The sequence below is a fragment of the Canis lupus genome, chromosome 3 (genome assembly GCF_011100685.1).
Source record: "Canis lupus familiaris isolate Mischka breed German Shepherd chromosome 3, alternate assembly UU_Cfam_GSD_1.0, whole genome shotgun sequence".
Classification (NCBI taxonomy): Eukaryota; Metazoa; Chordata; class Mammalia; order Carnivora; family Canidae; genus Canis; species Canis lupus.
This window is the reverse complement of record NC_049224.1, coordinates 65,838,491-65,866,389: the sequence shown is the minus strand read 5'-3', so window position 1 is coordinate 65,866,389 and position 27,899 is coordinate 65,838,491. Positions and strand designations below refer to the sequence as shown.

Sequence of the window (27,899 nt, the reverse complement as noted above, 5' to 3'; positions counted from 1 at the left end):
CAGTTTTCCAGAGTGGCTGCACCAGTTCACATTCCCACCAACAGTGTAAGAGGGTTCCCTTTTCTCCGCATCCTCTCCAACATTTGTTGTTTCCTGTCCTGTTAAGTCTCACCATTCTCACTGGTCTGAGGTGGTATCTCATTGTGGTTTTGATTTGTATTTCCCTGATGGCAAGTGATGGGGAACATTTTCTCATGTGCTTGTTGGCTATGTCTATGTCTTCTTTGGTGAAATTTCTGTTCATGTCTTTTGCCTATTTCATGATTGGATTGTTTGTTTCTTGAGTGTTGAGTTTAATAAGTTCTTTATAGATCTTGGATACTAGCCTTTTATCTGATAGGTCATTTGCAAATATCTTCTCCCATTCTGTAGGTTGTCTTTTAGTTTTGTTGACTGTTTCTTTTGCTGTGCAGAAGCTTCTTATCTTGATTAAGTCCCAATAATTCATTTTTGCTTTTGTTTCCCTTTCCTTTATAGATGTATCTTGCAAGAAGTTGCTGTGGCCAAGTACAAAAAGGGTGTTGCCTGTGTTCTCCTCTAGGATTTTGATGGATTCTTGTCTCACATTTAGATCTTTCATCCATTTTGAGTTTATCTTTGTGTATGGTGTAAGAGAATGGTATAGTTTCATTTTTCTGCATGTGGATGTCCAATTTTCCCAGCACCATTTATTGAAGAGACTGTCTTTTTCCAGTGGATAGGCTTTACTGCTTTGCTGAATATTAGTTGACCATAGAGTTGAGGGCCCTTTTCTGAGTTCCCTATTCTGTTCCATTGATCTATGTGTTTGTTTTTGTTAAAATGGCCTAATTTTGATTGTGCTCTAAATTTTGCCTGCTTATGGTTCGTCCCCGTCCCGGGTAGCTTCAGCATTTAACATATAGTGTTTATTAGGATAATGCTAGCTGCTTTAACAAATAAATCCTCAAATTGTGGTGGCCTAACAATAAAAAATTCTTTCTCAAGTAGGAATCTAATGTGGGAGTTCCTACTCAGTGGACAACTTTTCTCCATGTGCAATTCAGGGGCCCAGGTTTTTTCCCTCTGGTAGATCTCCCATTTCTTAAAATCCTCAAGTCCTCTTTCTTTAGCCAGCTGAAAGGAAAAAAAGAGGGTTAAAAATCCAGATTTCTTAATCATTTTTACCTAGACACACACCAGTGATATTCATATTCTACTGCAAGAACAGGCACTTGGCCCAAGGCTGGGAGAGATATAGTCCCTGGCTAGGCCATTCTTCCCTGGAAATAGCTCTATTCTGTAGAAGAGAGAATGGGGATTTGGGTTGGAGATCTTGTCTTCCCTCTTCTCTGCCACACTCTGGCACATAGGGGACATTTTACATCAAAAATTTAACATTGGAACTGATAATATTTAAAATGTTCACCTTTTTATCGATTACTTACAAGAGCCATTTTGTGCGAAGAATGATAAATTTATTATCTCCAACAAAAAGAGAAACTTTGCAATATAAAAAGAATGTTCATGTCTTTTGAGATAGGGAAACTTTGTTTCAGAGATATGAATAATAATAATAATAGTAATAATAATAATATAATAAAACAGCAACACTTATTGAGCCATTGATTTTAACATTAAGAACTTCCATACAAGTTTACTCAAGGTTGTAAGTTGTTGAGCAAGGTTTTGAACCCAGGCTGTTTGACTCTAACGACCATGTTTCCAGGTGACTAGGTGGCTCAGTTGGTTCAGTATCCAACTCTTGATTTCAGCACAGGTCATGATCTCAAGGTTGTGAGATTGAGCCCCACATCTGGGTCCATACTCAATGCAGTATGCTTGTTCTTCTCCCTCTGCTCCTCCTCCACCCACCCCCAATTGCATGCTCTCTCGCTCTCTCTCTTCCTCTCTCTAATTAATTAATTAATTAATTAAATCTTTATTTTTTTAATTAAATCTTTAAAGACCACATTCTATCCATTACTAGTTCAAACTATTTCATGTTCCATAGCTAAAATGTACTTAACAATAGAGGTCGACATTTATGAGTGCTTCCTGTAATATTTAACTTGCATTAATATCTATTATAACATACTATGCTATTTTATAATTACATATTTATTTATAATTCCACACATACTAGTTATTATAAATATATAATTAACATACTACAATATGTTACATTATATCTTATACATTATGGTACAGGTTAAATATTACAATGCCTCAATGGCATTTGCCTGGCATTTCAAGAGCAAATTAAAGTCCAAATGTTTCATCTCACATGTTAAATGTATATAATTGAGCCTGGCAAACAGAAAGCACTCATAAATGTCAACTTCTATTATATGTTATAAAGTATTACCATATGATGTATAAATGTAGATACCACAATATATACTATATATATACTATATGACATCACTACCATGTTCTTTATACAGATGAGGAAACTAAAGCACAAAATAGCTAAATGACTCATTCTCAGTCTCACAATGAGGAGTGGCTCCTGCAGGTGTGAACATGGACACCTGGATGCCAAAGCCAGAGCTCTAAGCACAAAGGTTAGCCACCTGTGCTAATTCTCTTCATTCACAGACCTGTTTGTGTTCCCAGGCAACAGACTGTGAGGCCACAGAAGATGGAAACTGTGCTGTATTCATCAGTACACTCCAGTACCTAACATTACCTGGCACACTCCAATAAATATTTGCTGAATTGAACTGGTTAAGTTCAGGGAAAACTGCTCCTAAGAGCAGGACTAGAGTTTAGATTCTGTGAGGTTGAGGAGAAGCAACGATTTCTGCCAGGTAAAGATAATAGCCTGGCATTTCAAGAGCAAATTAAAGTCTAAGTGTTTCATGAACCTCTCACTGTTTGTCTTTCTGGTGAACTTCTGGGCAATGGATCAGGACTGGAGAGCCTATGCAATAAGGAGGCCATTTTCACTCACTCAGCCTGTCGAGAGCACCCTTGTAACTCTCTTCTTGCATGTCTCTCTGCCAAACATGGCTCAAAAACTCAAGAGACAGGAATATGCATTTCTTTTTGCATTAGAAGTTTGGGAAATATGTCTGAGACAGAGAGAAATCCCAGGTCTGCACAAGTTCATCTTCTATGTTTGGGGCATAAATAAAAATAAGGCCTGTCATGTGAGGAAGGGCTTAGGATTTCCTACTCAGGTGATGTGGCCACATAAACATAAAATAAATAATTAAGATTTGTGAGGGACTCTCTAGCTATCACAGAGCACAGTCATATACAGTATCCTGCTTAGTCCTTCAAAATCACACCCAGTCAAATCTTACCACTTTTGGGACACCTGGGTGGCTTAGTCAGTTAAGCATCTGCCTTTGGCTGAAGTTGTGGTCCTGGGGCCCTGGAATTGAGCCCTGCATTGGCCTCCTTGCTCAGTGGGGAGCCTGTTTCTCCCTTTCCCTCTGCTCATCTCCCTGCTCATGCTCTCTCCCACTCACTCTCTTTCTCCCAAATAAATAAAATCTTTTAAAAAAAATCTTACCACTTTTTATCAAGCAAAAGGGAATGGGTTTTCATTTGGTTATTGGCTTGTATTGTTGCTGTTGTTCTGCTCATTTTTAATGAACCAATACTTAGATTTTCTGTGAAGAGTTCACACGTTGTTCTGTCCTAATCAAATAGAAGTTACAAGAAAAAAATATGTATACATATTTTTGTATATACACACACACATATGAAAAAAAAGAAATTGCCAGGAATAAATGGGAAAAGAAAAAAACCTTTCTTGGATGAGGAATGGAATAAAAACAAATGAGTGAGAGGGGGTGCAGCCAGAAGCCTCTTGGGCTCTGAGACTGCAGCAGGGCTGCAGATTCGGCTCCTACAGGGTGACTGAAATAAAAGTTAAGCCACCATCCGAAACGGGGAGCCAGGACTAGGTTCATGACTAACAGCCCGTGGATGGATACACACAGTTTTTACATGTATGAAAAGGAGAGGGGAATACCTGCTGCCTACCCCTACCTGGAGCTACAGATTGTAGCAAGCTTCAAGCCTGAGAAAGCCCAGAGGACACAGGCACCACCTTTCAACAAGGACTGAAATCAAGAAACATGCTGACTTGGAGACTGGATCTACAACATTCCCATTATCTGAGTATAGGATTCCTGACATACTAAGGTAAGACACAGGGATTCAACTGGCCTGGGAGCAAGGAGAAGGCAACTATCAAATCATTAGGGAGAGTAGGGTTGATATAGATGGAGAGAGACAGAGAAATAAGTCTTTTAATTCTAAGTCAGATCCTAGGTTTTCCTTCCTAGCCTAACACTGATGGAATAGAAATCAGGAATTATAAATGCTAGATGCTACCACAGTTGGAGATACAGTAGAGCAAAGACTAGAAGGAATGATTAAAAGTGTGTGTGTGTGTGTGTGTGTGTGTGTGTATATATATATATATATATATATATATATATATATATATATATAAAGACATGTCTTATACCCCAAATGACATTATTAATATTCTCATTCCACTCATCTCCAGGGCCACAAAAGACTACAAGTATAACATTGGAGTCACTGACTGAACCAGAAGGCTTTGGACAGGGACACCAGGCAGGGCTGAGGGAAGATGCAGAACTAAAAATGCTGAAAATAAAAGCCCAGCACCCATTTTTCACTCAGTTCCCAGAAAGCCACCTCCCAGGTTTATGCCCACAGGCAAGAGCCTGGAGGATACTGGAATGTCTGTAGAGGACAGATAAGCCCAAGTGAAAAGACCTAGAGTTAATGGACAATTAGAGATTCTGCAAGGAAAGAGCTATCTGCTCAATTGCCCAGTAGTGAAGCCCACCACTCAACAAGTACTGACTTCACAAACTGTGTTTTCAATGAGCTTTCAAGTGCCTTTTTTTTCCCACAATATAAACAAACAGCAAATAATCACCAGCTTCTTGAAAAATACTACTAATATAATAAACAGACCAACACAATTATTAAAAAAGAAAAGAAACAGAGATTAAATACTGGAATCAAAAGAAATTATCTTTAAAAACCATAAAAATCCCAGATAAGTAAAAGGTATTGCAACTATGAAACAGGAATAAGCACTATTTTAAAAGGACAGTTATATGACAACAAAAAAAAGAGCTCTTCAAAATTAAAAATATAGCAAAAAATATTTTTAATTAAATATAATATTTGGAAGATACACTGAGGCAATTTCCTGGAACCATAGTTCAAAAAACTAACTATAGGAAATATTGTTTAAAAAAAAATGATCTGTTTAGGAGAGCCAACAACTAAAATTAGGAATTCTGGAGGGGGAAAAATGGAGAATAGAGAAACACAGAGATATAAATAACCAGAGTTAATACAAGAACTTTGCAGAATTGAAGAACCTGAACGTAGAGATTGGAGGGCACCACTGAATGCTAGTGCAATCCTAGTGCAATAAATGAAAAAAGACACCAAGGTATAGTATTGTAACATTTTAGAACATCCAAAGATCCTAAAAGGAGAGTGATTTTAAACTTAAAAGTCTGTACCAACTTGACGGGATGAGCACGGGGTGTTATTCTGTATGTTGGTAAATTGAACACCAATAAAAAATTATTTTATTAAAAAAAAAAAAGTCTGTACCAGCACAAGCTATCAATCAAATGTGGAGGTAAAGCAAACAGTTTCCCGAACTGGCAACATCCTTTCACCTGTCATGGATTCAGAAAGATAACGAGGGATGTGTTCTACCAATCAAAGTCTTGAATGGTAAAGTAACCATTAAGTAAACTTAAAAAGAGTAAACAATGGATCCAAAAATATATGGACTTCAACCTAGGAAGGATGTTAAAGTAATTCTCACAATGATGAGAAAAGGGTGTCCCAGGCAACAGCTGCTCTACAGGCCCACACATCAGAGCAGACCAGCACACAAAGACATAGACTTCAGAAGAGATGCACCTGTCTTTTTCTATCTGATATTCTCTCTCTTCCTCTCTCCCTCTCTCTCTCTTCTCTCTCTCTCTCTCATGCACATACACCCATACACTCTTGACATATTGCTTACAGTGTCTGCATATACTAAAAAGAGATTACATTACCTTTTTGTGAGTTTTAGAATGAATAATAAGTGTACAAAAAACTAAGCAATAAGGAATTTATTAACTCTAGAGAAAACAATATGTAAAGTATATATGCACACATATAAACAAGAAATGAAAAATTAAAATAGTATCCTGCATCATTCAGTGGTGAAAAATATTTACATATCATAATGTAAATACTCATTTAAACAAAAAAAAATATGGCTATATTGGAAGGGAGAAAGATAGAAGCAAATTATTCATCTTCCAAAATAAAAATAAATAGTTAACATATAAAACTAAAAAAAGCAGTATATTAATATCTAAAATCAAAAAACCAAGAAACAGAAATATATGCATGTTATCTGGAAATATTGGTTTGGGTGGTAAATACAGAGACACTGAATGATTTGAAAGAAGTTAGCCTTGGAGACTGATAATTAGGAGTGGATTCTACTATTGTAGAAGTATTTGGCTTTTAAAACATGTTCACATGATACTGTGATAAATCAAATTAAATTAAAAAGGAAAATTACAAAAATCCATTAATGTAATATACCATATTTAAATATTAATTCCATATTAATTTTTAACTTAAAAATAAAAGGAAAAAATATCCAACATAATTCAGAAATCATTCAAGACAAAATTCTTAAGAAACTGATAGAAAAATAAAATATGGGCAGCCCTGGTGGCTCAGTGGTTTAGCACCGCCTTCAGCCCAGGGCCTGATCCTGGAGACCCAGGATCAAGTCCCACATCGGGCTCCCTGCATGGAGCCTGCTTCTCCCTCTGCCTGTGTCTCTGCTTCTCTCTCTCTTTCTGTGTCTCTAATGAATAAATAAATAAAATCTTTAAATAAAATAAAATATATTTAACCTAAAATAACAGCAAAACATATATGGTAAACACTGCTTTAAAAGTATTCAAGCAAAGAAACAAGATAATGATATCCTCTTTCTCTGCTTCCACTTGGCACTGTATTGGAGGCCCCAGACAATGCAATAAGATAAGAAAAATAAATAAGAGGCATAAGAATTGGAAAAGGATAAACTGTCCTTATTTCACATAGTAAAATTTTCTCATGAAACACCAAGATAATTTATAGAACAATTATTTAGAATAAAAAGAGAGCTCAGCAAGGTTTCTAGACAACAGATCCACATATTAAAGTCAACAAGAAATTCTACAATAAGTGCAGAAGGAAGACCTCTAAAAAATGCTCACTACATCCATGTTTATTACAAGAAAATGTTAGAAACCACTTAAATATTTATCAATAGGAAATAATTAAATAAATGATTTAATAAATTATAAACCAAATAACAATGAACTAGTGCTTAGTGTATGAAGATGGATAAATATAAAAAATATAACTTTAAAGAAAAAATAAGTTGCAAAATGTTAAGAATAGAATGCTAATATATTTAAATGTAAAAAAATATTCTTTATTGATATGCTATAGATTACAGTTAGATTCAACTGTTAGATACAAAGACTGAGGAAATAACAAGCATGACAATTTATATTTTTCTCATATGGCCAACCTCTAAAGTAATTAGATTCCCAGTCTTCCAGCTGTTTCTCTGTCACCAGAGAATGCTTCTGCTCTGTAGGATCCAAGATGCATGCTGTGACTCCAACCATCATGTCCAGTGGCAGGATGAAGAAAAGGGCAAAGAAGGTGGTTTCTCTTATTTTTTAAAGAGATTTCCAAGTAATTGACAAAATACTATTGCCTTATCTTAAAAGTCAAATCTTACTACTAAGAGTACACTTATTTCAAGGGCAATTAGGCAATAAAATCTTCCTTCTAAAAATCAAGATTCATCTATTCTAAGGAAGAAAGGGAGAATGGATTATGGTAGGCAACTAGGTAATGGCAAACACTTAGTTTCCAATAACATTCTAATGAGATTTAACAGTTATCTCTAATTAATGACAAAAGGAAATGGGATGGGACAATAACACACAGGGAGTTGATCTGTTTCTGTGATGGTTATTTTTTATTTTTTATTTTTTAAATTTTCATTTCAATGCCAGTTACATAACACACAGTGTAATATTAGTTTCAGATGCACAATATAGTCATTCAGTATTTCCATATATCAGCCAGTGCTCATCACAATATGATGGCTATCCCTTAGGAAGCATTATTTGAAGCAAATGTGTCAGATATATTAAGATTTGACAAAGTGGGGTAGTGGGCTTGTGGATATCATATCACTCCTTTTTACTTTTTCTAAATATTTCACATAATTAAAAAATCCAGTTAATTTTTAAAAGCTTAATTTGTTTACCACAGTTCTATTAAAAAATAAAAATCATTCTAAGCACACACATACACAAGCAACTTAAAAAAAGAAAAGAAAAGAAATAATAACTAAACGACATGAGCTTCACTACAAATTGTTTCCTACTTGGAGCTCCAGCTATTTTAATTTTTATAATAAAACTTCAGGTTCATTTAATTACTAAAGTTTGACTATGCCTAATAAATCCTCATCATTGGTGTTAATTAGCATTAGTTGAACACCTACCACATGGAGATGACTATGTTGGGCTTTCTTCTAAACACTGCACGATAGAATATGTTCCAGATGTGAATTCACTTGTGTTGCATTGGCCTATGAATTCTGGAGGATTCTCTAAATTTCTGATTCTCTCTGCAAAGACCAGTGGACACCCCAAATGATTTAAACTGTTGTTCTAGTGAAATAGTACTCTTTCAGAAGAGTATGACAGAAGAATAACAGACTATGAGCACATTCTTTCACTCCTCTCTAACAAAGATCTATTGAGCAACTAAAATTGAGCCCCTTGGCTCCATAGATCTCTGCTTAGTTGAGAACTTCCACTGAGGAGCATTTAATGATACCACCACACATAGATTAAATTAGATGCCCCTTCACTTAACTGCTACAGTATTCTACTTGCTTGTACCTTAGAACTCTTCCCTATCTCATATCCTTCTCTATATTCTGAATGTCTGTTTACTTGTTTATCTGCCCCCAAAGATGGATCTTTCTAAGGGAAGGTGCACTGTTTTGGTCACTGTGGTATTTTCAACACATAGTCCAGGGCATGGTACAGAGGGGGTGTTCAATAAATATTTTTTAATAAATGCCATTGTCCTAAACACTGATGTTGCTACTTGATCAAAAGTGAGTAAAGACATATGCAGTATAAAGCTTTCTTTTATTACTTCTAATTTACAAAACTATAAACCACTATAAAATGTATAACTGTCAAAATTAATCTCTGAATGTTCATTATAGTAAGTGCTCTTGGAATTTGCTTAGATTAAGATAGCAAAATTTAGAGGGTCCAATTACTGGGAAAACATCACAACTATCAACAGAAGAATCACAAATAACAACCTTCAAGTAGGTTGGTGTACTGAAAGATTTAGTGTGAATAATAGATTTTCAGAATATCTACATCATCAAGAGAAATGGCAAAGAAAAACAAAATCTCTGTTCAAATGTTTAGACGCCTCATTCATTTCCTGTTTTTCCAGTAAATTTTCATTAGACACAACCCTTAACCTTTTCAGATTTCACTTCCTATGGGGATACAAGAGTTTTTCCAAAACTTTACCAAGTCAGTGACTGAAGCTTCTTAGGATGGACTCTTCCTTAACCTTCTCCAGCTCATGCTCCTCAAAAATCACACTGTTAAGAAATCTGGGTTACATCCACTTTTTAGAAGAAGGCAATGAACTGCACACATGTAAGGAAACCATTGTTCTGCTTACCATCTGTATTCTTTATGGACTTAAAAATCACAAGAGTAGTATTGTTGATAATATTATTGCTATTTGTAATGGGTTGTAGAGTATTTCCCCAAAACTCATGTTCCCTCAGAATCTCATGTGCCCTTATTTGAAAACAGGGTCTTTGAAAATGTAATTAGTTAAGTATCTCAAGATGAAATCACCCAGAATTTAGGGCTGGCTCTAAATCAAGTAACTGGTATCTTTATTTAAAAAAGGAAAAGAGGAATGAACAGAGAGAGATTCAAAGAAAAGGCGAGAAGAAAACATGGATGCAGGGATTGAGGTTATATCTGCCATAGCTAGAGGTAGCCAGTGGCTGCCAGAAGCCACCAGATACCCCAAAAGGCAAAGAAATACCCTCCCCTAGAGCCTCTGGAGGGAATGAAGCTCTGCTGACACCTTGATTTCAGACTTCTGGCCTCCAGAGCTGTGAGAGAACAAATGTCTGTTATTTAAGCCTCCTATTTGTGTCACTTTACTATGACAGCTTTGAAAACTAAAACACTACTGGTTTTGAAAATACCAAACCGATAATTGCATCGCTGGTTGAAAATGGTAAAAATACTACACTACTGCAAAATACAATAAAAAAATAATTCTATCACTGGGAAGAATATAAGGAAGCAGGAATTCCTGGGAAGAATTCTTAGGAAAACTGGGCTCTACCTTGGCCAGAGCCACGTCCTATGATCTGTGGTGAGTACAGAACAAAAAAGTGCTAATTGGGGTGGTAATCAATGTTGCTCTCAAGTGACCAGTAAAAGTGGTTAATTATACACCACGTCAAATGCATTTTTCCAGAAAAAGTCACTTTTTTTTAACTGAAAGAGAAGTTGGAAATTATAGGACTCCATAAATACAATAATAGTTGGAATTATTAACACTTCTCAAGGGCTCATATTTCAGACACTTCTCCAGTGTTGACTTGTCACCACTCTGTACATTAGACATTCTGCTGACACCTGTTTTGCAAACATCACACAACAATTGGAAGCTCCATGAGTACAGTGAATTTTATCCATTTGTTTGCTGAACATTGCCCAGCACATACTAGACACTCAACAAATACCTGGTGAATTAAATGGAACTGAGACTTGCCCAAAGAAAAACACAGCTAGTAAGCAATGAAACCTGTAATCTAGAATTTGTACCCAGGTAATAGAGCTTTTGGAATCATACTCTTAACTAGCATCCTATCCTGCCATTGACAATGCATGTGCAGACTTAAATTTCAAAATCTTTAAATAAACCAAGACAAACCATTTCAGAAAATTTGCAAAACAGAGAAAAGGAAATAACCAGCCAGTAAACTGCCACTTAATTGTTGAGTATTAACATTCTGCTGATATTTCCTCCTAAGGCCTTATTCTCTTTGTGTTATGTATTTTTATCCCAAAGTTATGTTCAAATTTAAATACATGTTCTGCTTTCTAAATTTGTCATTGTGGCAAGCCATATCTCTACACCATTATAAATTTTTCATAGACAAAACATTATATAGTCTACTAAAAAATAGTTATATAATTTACCTCAAGTGTTCCCTATTCTTGGACATAGGTCATTTCCATTGTGTTTTTCACTACAAATAATTCTCCAGTAGATATCTTGGCTCATAAACTTTTAAAAATATTTAGGATTATTTCCTTAGGATATATTCCAGAATTGAAAAGGAAAAAAAATAGGACTACTAGTTCAAGTGGTATAAAAATTTTAAAGGCCATTATTACTACCTACTGATGAAATATTTTTCAAAAAGGACATACTGGTTTATTCTCACACCAGCAATGTATGAAAGTGAGAATGGAATGTAGTGGCTACTTTATACACTAAAATATATATTAATTTCATAAGCAATAAATTATACTTCACTAATTTGCATTTCTTAGAAACTAGAATTATATATATATTCATATATATGTATATATATATATATATACACACACATATATATATGCTATGACCCACCCACTTCACTCCCAAAGAAATGCATAAGAGATATGTGTGCAGGGCAGCCCCAGTAGCTCAGCGGTTTAGTGCCACCTTTGGCCCAGGCCTGATCCTGGAGGCCTGGGATCGACTCCCATGTCAGGCTCCCTTCAGGGAGCCTGCTTCTCCCTCTGCCTGTGTCTCTGCCTCTCTCTCTCTCTCTCTCTCTTTCCCTCTCATAAATAAAATAAAATCTTTTTTAAAAAAAGAGGGAGAAATGTGTGCACATGTGTATATGTGTCTACCGCAGGAGTTTTGTTCATGACGCCCAAACACTGGAGACAACAGAAATGTCCACCTTAATAGAATGAATAAATCAATTGAGTGTATTCACAAAATGAAACACTACAGAGAAAATTAAAAAGAATGAACTACTACATGCAATGATATGATTTCCTCTCACAGACATTATGTTGCATAAAAAGTCAGGCACAAAAAGAAAATACTTTATAATTCCATTTATATTGTGTTCAAGGACAGGCAAAACTAATCAATCATCATGTAAGTCAGAATGATGATGGGGGGAAAGGGACTGTGGGTATTGACTGGGACAGGACATGATAGAGGACTCTGGGTGCTGGAAAGTTTCTAAATCTTGATCTGCACATGGGCAGACGGGCATTATACAGGTGTAGAAATTCATTGACCTTAAAATTAGTTCAATTTATTATGCAAAGGCTATACCTCTACGGAATGGGAAAAATGTAAAAATAAAAATAAATAGCAAAGCATGAATTTTGAAGGACTACATAAGTATATGAACCCTCTTGTGAAGGTCCTTTAAGGTAAATGGTTCATTGCTCCATTTTATGGGAGTGAGAATTGGTTTTTGGATGATATCATGCTTTGCTGTTCAGGGAGTTAGATAATGAACTCACTGAACTATTTACACATATGTTTGAAGGTTATAGAAAACTGGAATGGTGCCCAAAAGACTTAAAAAAGTAAAGGAAGTCATTTTAGCAATTACCATCTGGCAAATCTACCACTTCAATTATTATTTAAATTACTCTTTTAGGGACAAAAAATTATAAGCATAAAAAAGAGAAGAAAAGCATATAAAAGTCTTTAGTAACTAGGAATGGAACAACGTTAGGAGACAGAACTGCATTCTAATCTGGATTTTTTTAGTAAATGATTTCCAGAACACCATGGTTCCCTGTTTTTTTCCTACCTTCCTCTTTTTTTCATTCTCCTTTGCCTCCCAATCTTCCTCTTTTCCTTTAAATATTGGTGTTCTCCTGGGCACTATATCCCTAGGTAATTGCATGTAATTCCATGACTTTAAGTAGTACCATCTAGAAACTAATGCCTCCCAAATTTACATCTCCACATGTGACCTCTCACCTAAACATCAGGCTGATCTAACTGCCCACTTGACGTCTCCATTAGGTGTCTAGTACATGTCTCAAATTTAAGATTTTGATTTTCTATGCACACTCTACTCCCCAAAACTACTCCTCTCCCAGCGTCTCCATTTTAAGATGAAGTAATCACATACTCCTCAAAGATCAGAACCCAGACATAGAAACAGATCATGACATGGGGAAAGCCCCTTTCCACATAATGCTTTTGTTCCTAGCATTTATCACCACTTCCCATGTCATGTAGTAGAACTTGTATTATCTGTGTCTCTGAATGAAGAATGAAAGCTCCATGATGGCAGGGATTTTGATTAATAGTGGTATCACCAATGCCTAGAACTGTGTTTGGCATGTTGTAGGCACCTGGAATATGTTGGTTCAAGGAATGAATGGTCTACTTAACATCACATATCCTGATTGAAATAATTTGTAATAATAACATGAAGGACCACATTTAGTAATACTATCATTTACTCATTGGGTTGCTGTAACGTTTAAATGAGATAGATTACAGAAAATGTCTTTTTTTTGTGTGTGTGTAATAATAAAATGGCAAATTGTTCTGCTGGTCTCTACAGGACAATGGCCTCACAACACTGATGCTGGCATTTGTAGTTGAGAGGTCAGAAAGTTTGTGTCCTGACTCTGTCCCTGACTATTAACTGGGGGCCCTTAGGGGTATATGTATAATCTCTCTGAATCTAGGTACTGTCATCCATAAATTGGAGATAATTAAACGTGCCTCACAGGGTTATAATGCAAATTACTTTAAATGATGCAATGTTTATGAGCATGCCAAGTAAGTACAAGGTCCTCAAAAAAAAAAAAATGACCAAAAACTCAAGTGTCTGCATTTATGTAAATTATACCATTGAGGATTATGCTTTCTTGAAGGTACAAGTATTATTCCTAAATAATAGTTATCCTTTTCCTCCACATCATAAATACATACTTACTGTAGAACTTGTGAACCCCCCATTGAAATATCTTTTAAGTGAAGTTTGTTTAGAATTCTACCTCCTTAAAAACATGACTTACAAAAGCTGTATTTCTTTCTTGTGAGGTCTCATTTACTGTCTATAGGGTTGATTATAATAATATGTGTTAATAAACTTTTTATTATTTCCATGAGTGAAATTTCCAAATGTCATAACTGTATAAAAGGGAATGGAACCCTCAAACTAAGGGTTGCTGAAGTGGAGGTACATGGGGGATGGGGTAACTGGAGGATGGGCATAAAAGAGGGCACATGATGTAATGAGCACTGGGTGTTATATGCAACAGATGAATCACTGAACTCTGCTTCTGAAACTAATGATACATTATATGTCAACTAATTGGATTTAAATAAAATAAGTTTTTAAAAGGGGAGAATGGAAACCATTGGAGCTTTGAGTGAACTTTGCCAAATTTTCTCCAACAAACATAGTAATAATTTATACTAAAACCAGTAGTATGTGACTGGGTATTTCCTCCCATTCTCATGCACTATTGAATTTCAGTGTGGGGGAAAGAACACAAATACCATTGTGATAAATAAACAAAAAAATCTTATTTATTTTTATATTTAATACTATATTCTATCATTTTAAACAATGACATCATTATATTTGTAAAAACAAATATTACTATATTTTTGTTTTTAATTCAAAATTTAATCCAATTATAGTGATTTTCAACTCTTGCTGACAATTCCATACATCTTTCTATGGATAGAAACATGTAAGGACAGGTAGGTAGTTAGCAAAGGAGAGAAGAAAGAAGGGGGAAATAAGGTTTTATTAGAAATAGAATTAATTCTCATTATTTATGGACTCTGTACTTGTGAATTTGCCTACATGCTGTGTTGTGGTGATCACTTTGCAATATACACAAATATCTAATCATTATGTTGTACACTTGAAACTAATGTAACATGTCAATTATATATCAATTAAAGTTTTTTAAATAAAAGTAACTCCCAAATCAATACTCACAGTGTTTACTTAAATAGTCATTCACTAATACCTATGGAACAGCAAAAATTTGAGAGACCCAAATTGAACATTCCCCAAAGGTCAAACAAGAAATGCTCTGTCTTTCTGTTTTGGAGTAAATAGGTGTCCGTTGGAGGCACCTAGGTGGGTCAGTTGGTTAAGCATCCAACTCTTGATTTCAGCTCAGGTTACTACCTCAGGGTTGTGGGATTGAGCCCTGCATAGGGATATGTGATGAGTGCTGAGTGTAGAGCCTACTTGGGATTTTCTCTTTAAGGTCTCTCTGTTTCTCTCCTGCTCACACTCTCTCTCTCTAAATAAATATGTATACAATGGAATATTACTCAGCCATTAGAAATGACAAATACCCACCATTTGCTTCAACGTGGATGGAACCAGAGGGCATTATGCTGAGTGAAATAAGTCAGTCAGAGAAGGACAAACATTATATGGTCTCATTCATTTGGGGAATATAAATAATAGTGAAAGGGAATAGAAGGGAAGGGAGAAGAAATGGGTAGGAAATATCAGAAAGGGAGACAGGACATGAAGACTCCTAACTCTGGGAAACGAACTAGGGGTGGTAGAAGGGGAGGACAGAGGGGGGTGGGGGTGAATGGGTGACAGGCACTGAGGGGGGCACTTGATGTGATGAGCACTGGGTGTTATTCTGTATGTTGGCAAATTGAACACCAATAAAAAATAAATTTATTATTAAATAAATAAATGAATAAATGAATGAATAAATAAATAAATAAATAAATAAATAAATAAATAAATAAATAAAATCTTTTAAAAAAGTGTCCTTTGTGCAGCCTATTTAGTGCCAAGGTTTTTTGCATCTTTGTGCTTTTTGTTAGTGTTCTCACTGTTTAAAATGCCCCCCACCAAGCACAGCACCAAAGTGCTATCCAGTCCTCCTAAGTGCAAGAGGGCTGAAATGTGCCTTATGCTAGAAATGTGTATGTCAGATAAGCTTGTTCCAGTGTGACTCAGAGCTGTCAGCCTTGAGTTCACTGTTAATAAATCAACAGCAATGTTAAATAAGGTGTCCTTAACAGAAGCACGCATAAATCAAGGTTATGTATTGATTGGTTGATGTAAATGCTACGATCAGATGCTTGTAGGAACCTAACCCTGCATTTCCCCTAGGAACAATGGTTTGGTATTTGTTAATTAAGTTTTTGCAATGACTTTATAGAATTTAACTACCATGGATTTCAAGAACCTACTGATAAAGATTTTTAAAAAAAACTAAAATCTTTAAATGGGATCCCTGGGTGGTGCAGCGGTTTAGCACCTGCCTTTGGCCCAGGGTGTGATCCTGGAGACCCGGGATCAAATCCCACGTCGGGCTCCCAGTGCATGGAGCCTGCTTCTCCCTCTGCCTGTGTCTCTGCCTCTCTCTCTCTCTCTCTCTCTGTGACTATCATAAATAAATAAAAATTAAAAAAAAAAAACTAAGAACCTACTGAACTTAAGAAAATTTAGAAGTAAGATTTTTTAACGGATTATACTATAAGTACTACTATTAATAAAAGTATCAAATTTGGTTTTATTTGAATAAACAGTAAAAGTATAAATTGTGTAGAATTAAAAGAACTGCTGAAAATTACTCAATTTTCTTCCCAACAAGAATATCAATTCCTAAATTATCCTTCTATATTATTACATCTAAAGGGATGAAAATAATTCTGAACTTACTAAAAAGCTAGATTCATTGTTCTTAAACTATGCTTCAACTTTACCTTTTGTGAACTCTCTGATATGAGGATATTGAAATGCTTATACTTGCTTATACTTATAAATGCTTATACTTGAAATGTGATACACACATCTTCCCTCTACTTCTCACCATGTATTTGTTAAATTATCATTGTGGCATTGTCAAAATCTGTGTCATTTGTATTTGGGGCTATGACCATAAATTTAACATTTTTTTCAGACTTAATCTGTTTTTTAATTTGATTTAATATTCATTACCAGAACTTTGAATAGAGTTTCTCCATTCCTGGATTCTGACTCTGCAATATAGTCGTTTGGTATAATTGTTCCTATTATTCCCATTATGGGGACTATTAGAATAGAACTATATTGCTATTCTTAGGGCATGGGACATGTCTTTATAATGCACACACCACACACACACACACACACACACACACACACACACACACAGAATACCAAACCATATCATGCATGACAAGAACCTTACCCCCTGCCTAAGCAGGCCCTCTCATGAGGGTACAAATTGGGACAGCAACCAATGTCAGGGAGAGCCAACCACTTTGGGAATACTGTTTCCAGGTCCAGGAGCTACACTGGATGGCACATATTGGCAATCCGAAACTATATTTCACTGATTCTAAAATACTTTTTCCCCACATTTTAACACTTCTGAAAATGAAGTATGCTTATAATTGATGTCATGTCAGAATTTAATTGGCAATGGTTTTGTTTCTTAGTGATACTCAAAGGCAATGATGGCATTGCACACTAACACAATACAGCGGCACAGACATGAAAGGCAGCCCATGAAGAAGGCTGGGGGTACTGTGGGTGATTGTCAGGGAGAGGAGGAAGTTTGGGTAATTGGGGCAGAAAATCGCAGAGGTGAGTGAGTAGGAAGATTCAGAGTCATGGATGAAGAATATTTTAGTTGAAACACTGTGCAAAGGTCATTTGTCCATGATCATCACCCTCAAATATGTGAAGGGCTGCCATGTGGAAAGAGAGAACACACCCATTTGTACAGCTCCTGAGGACAGATAAGTGGAGTAAATGTTGCTGCTTTGGGCTCAAAAAAGCAAGAAGTTTTAGGTTTTTGTTTTGTAAATAAACAAAATGGGTGAACTTCCACATGAGAAAATGAGGTTTATTGGAAGGAGTTGGGAAAAGGCGTATTGTTTTTCAAGGCATCCTTGCCTTGAATTTGAGATTTGATGTTGCAATTTTTTTTCCAGTTTTAAGATTCTAAAATTCTAAAATTTCATGCCCATTTTAGCCTTTACTAGAGAATTATTTTACGTAAATAATCAAAAAGAATAATGGAGATAGGCATAGAAAGATGCTAATTGTAGAGTAAAAAAGATCCAATCAATATATCCATTCTCTGGAATATGGTTAAATAAATACAATGTGGTGAAATCTACAGTTGATTACAATAACCACTATGCAAGCTAACTACCAGCAAGGACAACTATGTGGGATAAAATCGTAAGTGGGTGAATAAATCACAATACATTTCGCTGATTATATGTAAAAATATCATGTCTATATATGGACAAGGACTAGATAGGAATAGATCAATAAAAATAGGTGCTTTTATGAGGGGTAGAATTCCAGATTAGTCTTCGTCTTTTTTAATCTTCAATTTCCATTATTATTGTGGTTAGCTGCTTTAGCAATCCCTGTTGTGAGGACATTAAAGAAAAGGGACACAAACTGGGGCCTTTCCAACATGAGAACCATGCACTGTAAGCTCCTGATGCTCCTTCTCAAAGCACTTATATTTATAAAGGATAATCTTAAATTGTTTTGACCTAATTAAACAATAAACAGACCTGCTATTTCTTTTAGGCTAGGGACCTCAGAAAGAAATGACTGAGACAGAAAGGGCAACATGAACCAAGAGATTTTGGGGAACCTCTCACATAGTCCCTACAGACAAAGAGCTCATCATCTAGTGGCAAAAATTGGACTATAAATAATAATAAAAAACTTAGCATAACAAATCATACAATGTGCTCATTAGCACAAAATAGGGGATGGGGACTCAGAGGGGAGGAGATTGAAAGACAAATAATTTAGACCATATGGGAGGCATCAAGAAAAACTGCATGGGAAGAATAACTGCTAAGGTTGGTTGCTTTCTTTAATCTAAATAATAAATGCCCTTTTTAAATCAAATAAACAGGTTTATACTGAAAAATGATAATATACTGCCCCAATCCCCATCACATCCCCAGTCCTCTGCCCTAGAGCCAACTTCTTTCAACTACTTTATCTACTTCTCCTGGTAATCATTTCCCTATCTTTAAATAAGATGCTTAAATTGCTGTATCTTGTTTTATAAATTTAAAACCTTTTATATTGAATTCTGTTATAGCAGTTAAGCATTAAGTTTTTTTATACCACTCTCAACTTCTTAATTATATATCAAACATAATTATATATCAAATACTATGATTTCATACCTTTTCTCATTGAACTTATAGCTTTTCCTAGAGTTAACTTTTTATTTGTTCATTTAAATGTATTTATTACTATTATATTGTTTTTATTTTAATTCCAATATAGTTAACATACAGTGTGGTATCAATTTCAGGTGTACGATACAGTGATTTGACAATTCCATACCTCACCCAGTGCTCATCACAAGTGCACCCCTTAATCCCCATCAGCTATTTCACCCATCCACCTCTGGTGACCATCATTTTGTTCTCTATAGTGAAAAATCTGTTTCTTGGTTTGTATCTCTCTCTCTTTTTTCTTTGCTCATTTGTTTTGTTTCTTGAATTCTACATGTGAATGAAATCATACAGTATTTGTCTTTCTCTGATTTATTTTGCTTAGCATTATACTCTCTAGCTCCATCCATGTCATTGCAAATGGCAAGATTTCATTCTTTTTATGGGTGAATAGTATTCCATTATATATACATTTGAATACCATATCTTCTTTATCCATTTATCTGTCGGTGGACATTTGGGCTGTTTCCATAATTTGGCTATTGTAAATAATGATACTATAAACATAGGAGTACATGTACCCCTTTGAGCTAGTGTTTTTGTATTTGGGAGGTAAATATCCAGTAGTGTGACTGTTGGACCATAGGGTAGATATATTTTTAACTTTTTTTTTTAATTCTTTTTTTATTTATTTATGATAGTCACACAGAGAGAGAGAGAGAGAGAGGCAGAGACATAGGCAGAGGGAGAAGCAGTCTCCATGCACCGGGAGCCCGACGTGGGACTCGATCCCGGGTCTCCAGGATCGCGTCCTGGGCCAAAGGCAGGTGCTAAACCGCTGCACCACCCAGGGATTCCCTTAACTTCTTTTTTTAAATAATAAATGATTTTTTTTTATTGGAGTTCAATTTGCCAACATATAGCATAACACCCAGTGCTCATCCTGCCAAGTGCCCCCCTCAGTGCCCATCACCCAGTCACCCTAAGCCCCGACCTACCTCCCTGTTCATTTCCCAGAGTTAGGTGTCTCTCATGTTTTGTCACCCTCACTGATATTTTCACTCATTTTCTCTCCTTTTAACTTCTTAAGGAAACTCCATACTATTTCTACAGCTGAGCTGCACCAGTTTGCATTCCCACCAGCAGTGCACAAAGGTTCCTTTTCTCCACATCCTCACCAACCTTGTTGTTCCTTGTGTTTTTTATTTTAACCATTCTTATCATTACTTTTTCCCCAACTACCCCAACACAGCTTTTTACAATTTTTACGAATGCTCAACCACAGTTTCAAATGTTTCCTCCATTTCTGCTGCCTGCTCTCCCTTCTTCCACTCAGCCATCCTGCATCCTCTTTCCCAGTGCCTTCAGTTCTCTGTTCTTGTCTGTACCCATTGATCTCCAGGCATGCTCTATAGCTTTCATGTTTTGCCTTCTTTTTTCTACTCCTCTACCCCAGGCAAAGCATGAAAGCTATAGAGCAGGGAATGCAAACTAGAGTTATTTGAAGGGCCAAACTAAAGATGAGTATTTGTGCAAGATGCCACTTAGGAACCTCTCACATAGGAACTTATTAAATGGTAGCTATTTGGTTATCATTATTGTTAAATGCAGTAAGGGTGGGACAAAGAAGCACCTTGAAAGTTCAGAAATGGAAAGTGGGACTATGTTGTGAAGCAGATCGACTGTCAGCCTTAAGCTGGCCTTGAGATGCTCTGATATGCCAGTCAATTCCTGGTAATATTGAGGAATCCTCACTATGTTCCCCTCCAGGGCCTTGTACTCGCCTTAATAATTCTCATAACCTTTTCATCTCTTTTCCTCAAGAGACTATACCTGTGAGTGGGAAGCACCCAGTGGGTCTAGTTCTCTAATTCTCAGACCTAGTAAGTATCTAGACACAATAGGTGTTGGTAATACATGAAAACTGGTTAAATTTTCCACATAAACATTTTTTAAAGATCTACTTATTTATTTGAGAGAGAGAAAGAGAACAGAGGGAGGAGCAGAGGGAGAGGGAGACAGACTCCCAAAGCAGAGTGTGCTGAGCGCTGAGCCCAACACAGGGCTTGATCCTGCAACCCAGAGATCATGACCTGAGCTGAAACCTAGAGTCAGTCACTTAATCAATTGCACCACCAGGCATCCTCTACATAAACATTTTTAAGAGCATGGAGTGATAGGATTGAAAATAGCTGGTTCACTATGCCTTTCATTTAATGTTCATGCCCCCAAATCTCTCATATCCAGACCTTTTTAAACAAAGTTTTTATGCATAAATTAGGCATATTGAGTGACACCTAAGTCAGCAACCCAATTTGACTCCAACTCTTTTCACAAATTTCTAAGGCTGGCAAATCCCACATGAGCCTACCTGGCGGCACTGATCTCCCACTGTACAAAAGAGTTGATAGCAAAGTGTTTCAGAAAAAGCCTTCAGTGCTGACTGTATTCATTTTCACCTCATGCATTTAGCATGCTTTTCTTATTAGCTGACATTTTGTCACAGATTATTAAAATGAAATAATGCTTGTTAAAACAAATGGGGAAAAGATGCTTTCTGTAATGTCTTCAATTTTACTCTTTATAGATGCTAAATTGCAGGATTCAACAATGTTTCCTGTCACCAATGCAAATGAGTGACTTTTTCTGCAGAGTATCTGGGTGAGAAGCATCCTATGATGAAACCTCATGCTTTGAAGATGCATTTATAGTTCTCAAAGTGTTTTCATGTATTTTTATCATTTGTTTCTAGCCAACTATCCAGAGATAATATAATTCCATTCTTGCAATGGAAAAACAAAGGACTCAGCAAGGTTTAGATGACTCAAGTCAAGGTCATACAAGGTATTGAGAGGACACAGCATGGCAGAAAAGTAGCTGAATGAGCAGCAGTCTGGGCAGGAGACCTGGGTTCTCCTGGCCGTGAGTCTAATAAGCTATGAAACCTTGGGCCAGCTACCTCTTCCTTCTGGATCTCAGCTTTCTTATTTGAAAAGTGAGAAAGTCAAATTAAGAACCCTCCTAAATATAATATTCTGGAATTATAGAATCCAACCTGGACTTTCTGAGCTCTTTCCACAGTACAGGACAATCTTATCCTCTGGGATTCAACCCCTTCTATTATTAAAGAACCAAATGTATCTCTGTTCTTCGATTTCCAGTTGCTTACCTTGAAGGACAATGAACTATATACAAAGGGATTCAGTACCTGCTATTTGTCAGGCACTGTGTTACAGAGAATGATGCTAAGGTGAGGAGACTTCATGCCTACCCTCAAGAAACTTACTGCCTACCGGAGGCACGTAAGTGGCTACAAAGCTATGTCATGGCTGCATTAATGGAGAGGTGATGGACAAGGTGCTGAGGAAGTATTTTAAAAAGCAAGCTAAGGTCTGTCTTCCTTAAGAAGTGATGTTTAAGTGGACTCTTGTTAACCTACAAGAACAAGAGATAGCGGCAATGGATGAAAGCAAGCATATGGTCAAGATGGCATGATGACCATCTAGACCGTCTAGAGAACAGTCAATCCTTCCAGACTTGGGACAAAACTGGTGCAAAGAAAAGAGTCATAACAAGAGTTAACAAGAGTTAAGAATGGAGAAGTGGGACAAGATCCCACTATAAATGACTTCTCTTGTCGCCATTTTAGCCTTGCTTATTTATTTATGTTCTGTGTTATTTCTGAAAGGATTTGAGGTGGTTTATGTGAAAACAGAAACAAAACAACAAAACAACAACAATTCAGAATGGCTTAAATCATAGGGGACTATATCTGGCTCAGAGATGTAGTGAGAAATAACTAGAAAGCAAACTTTCTAGTTTGTGGATTTTGATACACACACATAAAGATTCAATTCTAAAATTTTTTGAAAAATTTAACCTTTTCTAGATACCAATGCATTTAAAAAATCCTAATATGTTGATTAGGCTCTGTGGTTGACATCTATTTTTATTTTTATTTTTATTTTTGACTGAGCAGCAGAGAAGCCCAGAGACCAGTGAGACTTCAGCATTTATTAACTGAGAGACACTAGTTCAGCTCTTCTACAGTTTTGGGACCATGCTTTCTTCAGTGTTTTTACCTCCCTCCAAGTCCAGTAGCTCCCTGTGTGGAGAGAGAAAATGTCTGGCCATGGGCACCTGGGTGGCTCAGTTGGTTAATCATCTGCCTTCTGTTCAGGTCATGATCTAGTGTTGGGCTCTGTACTCAGCAGGGAGTCTGCTTCTCCTTCTCCCTCTGCCCCTTCCCGTTTGTGTTCTCTCACATTCAATCTCTCAAATAAATAAATAAATAAATAAATAAATAAATAAATAAATAAATCTATCTTTTTGAAAAAAGGTAGAAAGAAAGAAAGAAAATGTCTGGCCCGAGAAACTACCCCTCTTATCTCTCTGGCCAGAAGTGTGTGACATGCCCATCCATGAATCAGCCCACTAGTCCAGCGACCTGCCAGGTACTGTCTTAGGCCTGCATTTCTGAACCACTGTGCCATGTTGGAAGGTTATCTCTAGACTGCTCATGTCCACCTCTGGAGCTGAGGATGGAGCCAGTCTCCCCGAAACCACAGGCTATAATGGGAAAGGATGCATTGTGAATGCACACTGGGATAGTTTACAGTGATGAAGAAAAGGATGGATATAAGTCATATAAACAGCAATGTCCACTGCATTCAGAATGCATTTAAAAAATGTTATAGACATCATGATGCAATATACTAGTATTATTACAATATTATAGTATATTATATATAATCTGTGTAATAAAACATAGTGGTATTATGTTATAAATTTTTAAAAAGGTGTAGGGATAATAAAGATAAAATAGTAAGATGAGGGCAGCCCGGGTGGCTCAGCGGTTTAGCGCCGCCTGCAGCCGGGGTGTGATCCTGGAGACCCAGGGTCAAGTCCCGCATCGGGCTTCGTGCAGGGAGCCTGCTTCTCCCTTTGCCTCTCTCTCTCTGAATTAAAAAAAAAATAGTAAGATGAAAACAATGATAATGTTACTAGACAGACTCCAAACAGTAAAAGTCCCAAACAAATACTGCAGATGAAATGGTAATTTAGTTTTGAGTTTCCTAGCAGCCAAAGCAAAGAAGGAACAACAATCAGCTAAAAACTTTGGAAGAGGAAAGCTATTTCTGACCCAGAATCCTCAGAGAAAATATTTTCCCCATGGTTTTTCATAAAAGAACCACTAACTAATATTATGGAACTATCACTAACACCCCTACAGTATACATAACAGCATGTTTTGAAACATCTATCCACACCACTCAAATTTAATTTAGGCTTCTCTGAGATTTTTTTTAATTCAAACCATAGCAAATCCAAACTCTCGAATGCCTAGGGTTAATCCAAGCATGAGGTCTAGACTAATCAGAGCCGCGTTTCTCAAGCTGGGATAAAGTGAGAACCCCTGAGGCATACAACAGGAGATAAAAATGTTATATCTTCCTGGTGATAGTTAGGAAGCCATTTAGGCCTGGCTTTTTCTTGGTGGTACAGGATTTAAAATATTAATTATGTATTTAAAAACCAACAAGCATATATACAGAATAGAATATAAACACATATGCTTTGAAAGAGGAAGCAGGAAACCTCAATGAAAGAAATATCCCACCTGTGTGGACAGGCCTAGGTTTACATGCCCTAACCCTGAGAGGGAAACTATCAAGTTCTTCTCCCCTCGTGGTTTGTTCAGGGGAAGACTTGAAAACATTTTCCCCTGCATTCCCTCATCTGGCCAACTCCTAGTCACCTCTTGCAGCTTCTGGTAGTCTTCCCATTATGTCACTCTTCACATTTTATTGCAGGGCTTTTTTGATATCTGTCTCCCCTGATAGAGAGTAAGGAAATGGCTGCCTTGACACTGATTCCTGGCACAGTGTCGGGTCTGGCATGAGGGATCAATGAATTGTTAAGTTAATGAACTGAAGATACCCAGTTGCTACAGTTTGAATTGTTTCCCCCACAAATTCATAAAAAGTCCCAACCTTCAGTACTTCAGAATGTGAGTTTATTTGGACAGTCTTTACAGAGTTAATCAAGCTTCAATTAAGTCATGCGAGTGGGCCTAATCCTGTCATTATAAAAATGGGGAATTTGGACAGAGACATGCACAGAGGAAAGATGCTGTGAGGACAGAGCCAAGAAGAAAAGTCTGGAATGGGTTCTTCCCTCCCGGCCCACAGAAGGAACCAACCTTGCTGACTGACACATGGCTCTCAGACTTCTGGCCTCCAGAACTTTGAGACAATGACTTTCTGTTGTTGAAGCCACTCCCTCCAAAGTTCTTTATTTTGGTAGCCCGAGCAAACTAACACAATGATTTTCAGATCCTTCAGATGACTGACCCCTCCATGAATACATTTCTTCCAAAAGGGTATTTGAGGAAATTGAGTCCTTTGCAGAGACAGTGAGGATGACATTGCCTTCCTCTGCAGCCATTTGTGGTGACAAGGCAAAGCCTGTTTGGAAGATGGAGGTGTACTCCAGGAAGGACAGCTTCCTTCACCCCTTCTCCCTGGTCCAAGCTTGTATCTGACAGATTCATACAGACCACCTTGTTTATGTATGAGTTCTAATGTTAACTAGCTGTGTGATTTGGGGCCAGATGATCAACCTCTCTCTGTTCCTTCATCATAAGGAAGAAATGATATAAAACACGTAAATCAAAAACCAAACTATTACACATAGAAACTCCTGATGTGGTGGCCCATATGTAATAGAACTCCAAAACTGTGAGTCTCCTTCCTCACTGTCTTGCTATCCCTATAAATGGAATACATATTTCCCCACAAAAGAAGTAAGGAGGCTTCTAAATACTTTACAATTTTAAGACATCTTTTTCCTTTACTATTATGATCTGACCACCATCTACATTAGGTACAAAATCAAGGAGATAGTTTGAATAATAAGATGACAAATAAGTGCCATTTTATTTTGGAAAGAACTAAATTATTATGAGCTAACCATACAAACTAGTATCATAAAATTTTTTATTGAAAACAATCCCAGTCCATTGAGTTCCCTTATAAACTTTGGCTGAGGTTTACACTTAAAACAAATGTTTTTTAATTTCGTTTTACACTACCAAACCAACCAAATCATTGTATGTGTAAACGCAACTTCCATATCTTGCAAATGTGCTTTTTTTTTCTAATGCCTAACTCTGTGATTTTCATTGTTTAATTTTTTTCCTTTTATTTTTTTCTCAGTAGCTGAATATTCCTTAAACGAAGCAGAGACCAAAAAAAGAATAACATTCTCAAGCATGGGTTTGAGGCTGTTTGATTCAATGATTACTTCCTAATGATTAAAGCCAAATATAAACTAGCGTACTTTTCCAGAACTAGCAATAAAGAGATGATCTGGGTACAAATTAATTTGCTATGAAAGAAAAGAGAAAATTCAGGACTGCTATTTACTCCAAGCCTTAAACATCTCTGCAAGAATACCAAAAGCCCAGGTTAGCATTCTGTTTCACTTAATATAACCTTAACAATTATCAAACAGGGCCACACATGATATAAAAATTAAAGAGTTCTAATATATACTTAGCATCGTCTATGGATCATTTGGTTATCAGCCACACATTTGATATTCAGGTGTAAATCATTAAGTGCTCTACAAATTTAAAATAAGAGAAGGCAAGCCAGGGTGACTCAAGGCAGGGGCAATTAGGGCAGGGAGAAGTGCTAGTTGGCATCTTTACAGCAAATGAGGGAGCCAGGAAAACCACAAAAATTGGTCATGAACCTATAAAAAGCCAGCATTCTTTTTTTCTTTCTTTTTTTTTTTTTTTTTAAAGAAGCACAGAGGGTTAAATGTATCACAGGCCTCAGGACATTACTATAATACAACCCAATAGTAAAGAAAAAAAAAAAGGGTAGCTGCAGAGTTTCCTTGTAGGGCCGGGGTCAGGAACCATATACTCTGAAGGACCCCTGATGAGCCAGGTCTCTTGAGACCAGTCATTTAATCTCTCAAAGCTGTTCTTTATCTCTAAAATGAAAATAGTGATTCTATCACCGCTTACTGCACAGGCTTGTGGTAGAGATCAAAAGTAACAGAGCTGGATGGAGTCACTGACATGATTTCACACCTTGACCTGTCCTTTCTCTACTAGGCTTCCAGGACCCCAGACTGTCCTGTTTCCTTCTCATTTGTTGGCCAGTCCTACTCAGCCTCCCATGCTGGTTCTACTCTCTGATCTCTAAATGTTGGAGTACCCTAGAGTCCAGTTCTCATTCTTTTTCTCTTCTCTATCTGCAGTCTCTCCCTAGGTAATCTCAAAGCTTTAAGCATGATTCATTTTGCTGGTCATCTCTACATTTGTATTTCCAGTCCTAACTTCCCTTCTGAACTCCAGACTTATAAACCCAACTGCAGATTTGACATTTCCACTTTGATGTCTAATTGATATCTCAAACTTTATATGGCCAACAGAGACCTCTTGATTCTCCTTCATCCAACCCTAGTCCTCCCTATTTTAGTCAGAGAGGACTAAATTGCTCCACTCAATTGCTAATGCTAAAAATATCCAGGAGATATCTTGAGTCTACTCTTTCTGTCTTGTG

General features: G+C 36.7%; 1 long non-coding RNA gene across 2 annotated transcripts in view; it reads right to left on the bottom strand.

The window, feature by feature from the left end:
• Nucleotides 1-678: 678 nt before the first annotated feature.
• The window catches only part of LOC111095264, a 68,032-nt gene continuing 40,811 nt past the window's right edge, over nucleotides 679-27,899 (bottom strand). For both annotated transcript variants that reach the window (XR_005357197.1, XR_005357196.1), the window contains exons 2-3: nucleotides 3,482-3,609; nucleotides 679-1,095 (exon numbers count right to left, since the gene is read on the bottom strand). This is a non-coding gene — a long non-coding RNA (uncharacterized LOC111095264). The remainder of the gene's footprint in view (nucleotides 1,096-3,481; nucleotides 3,610-27,899) is intronic.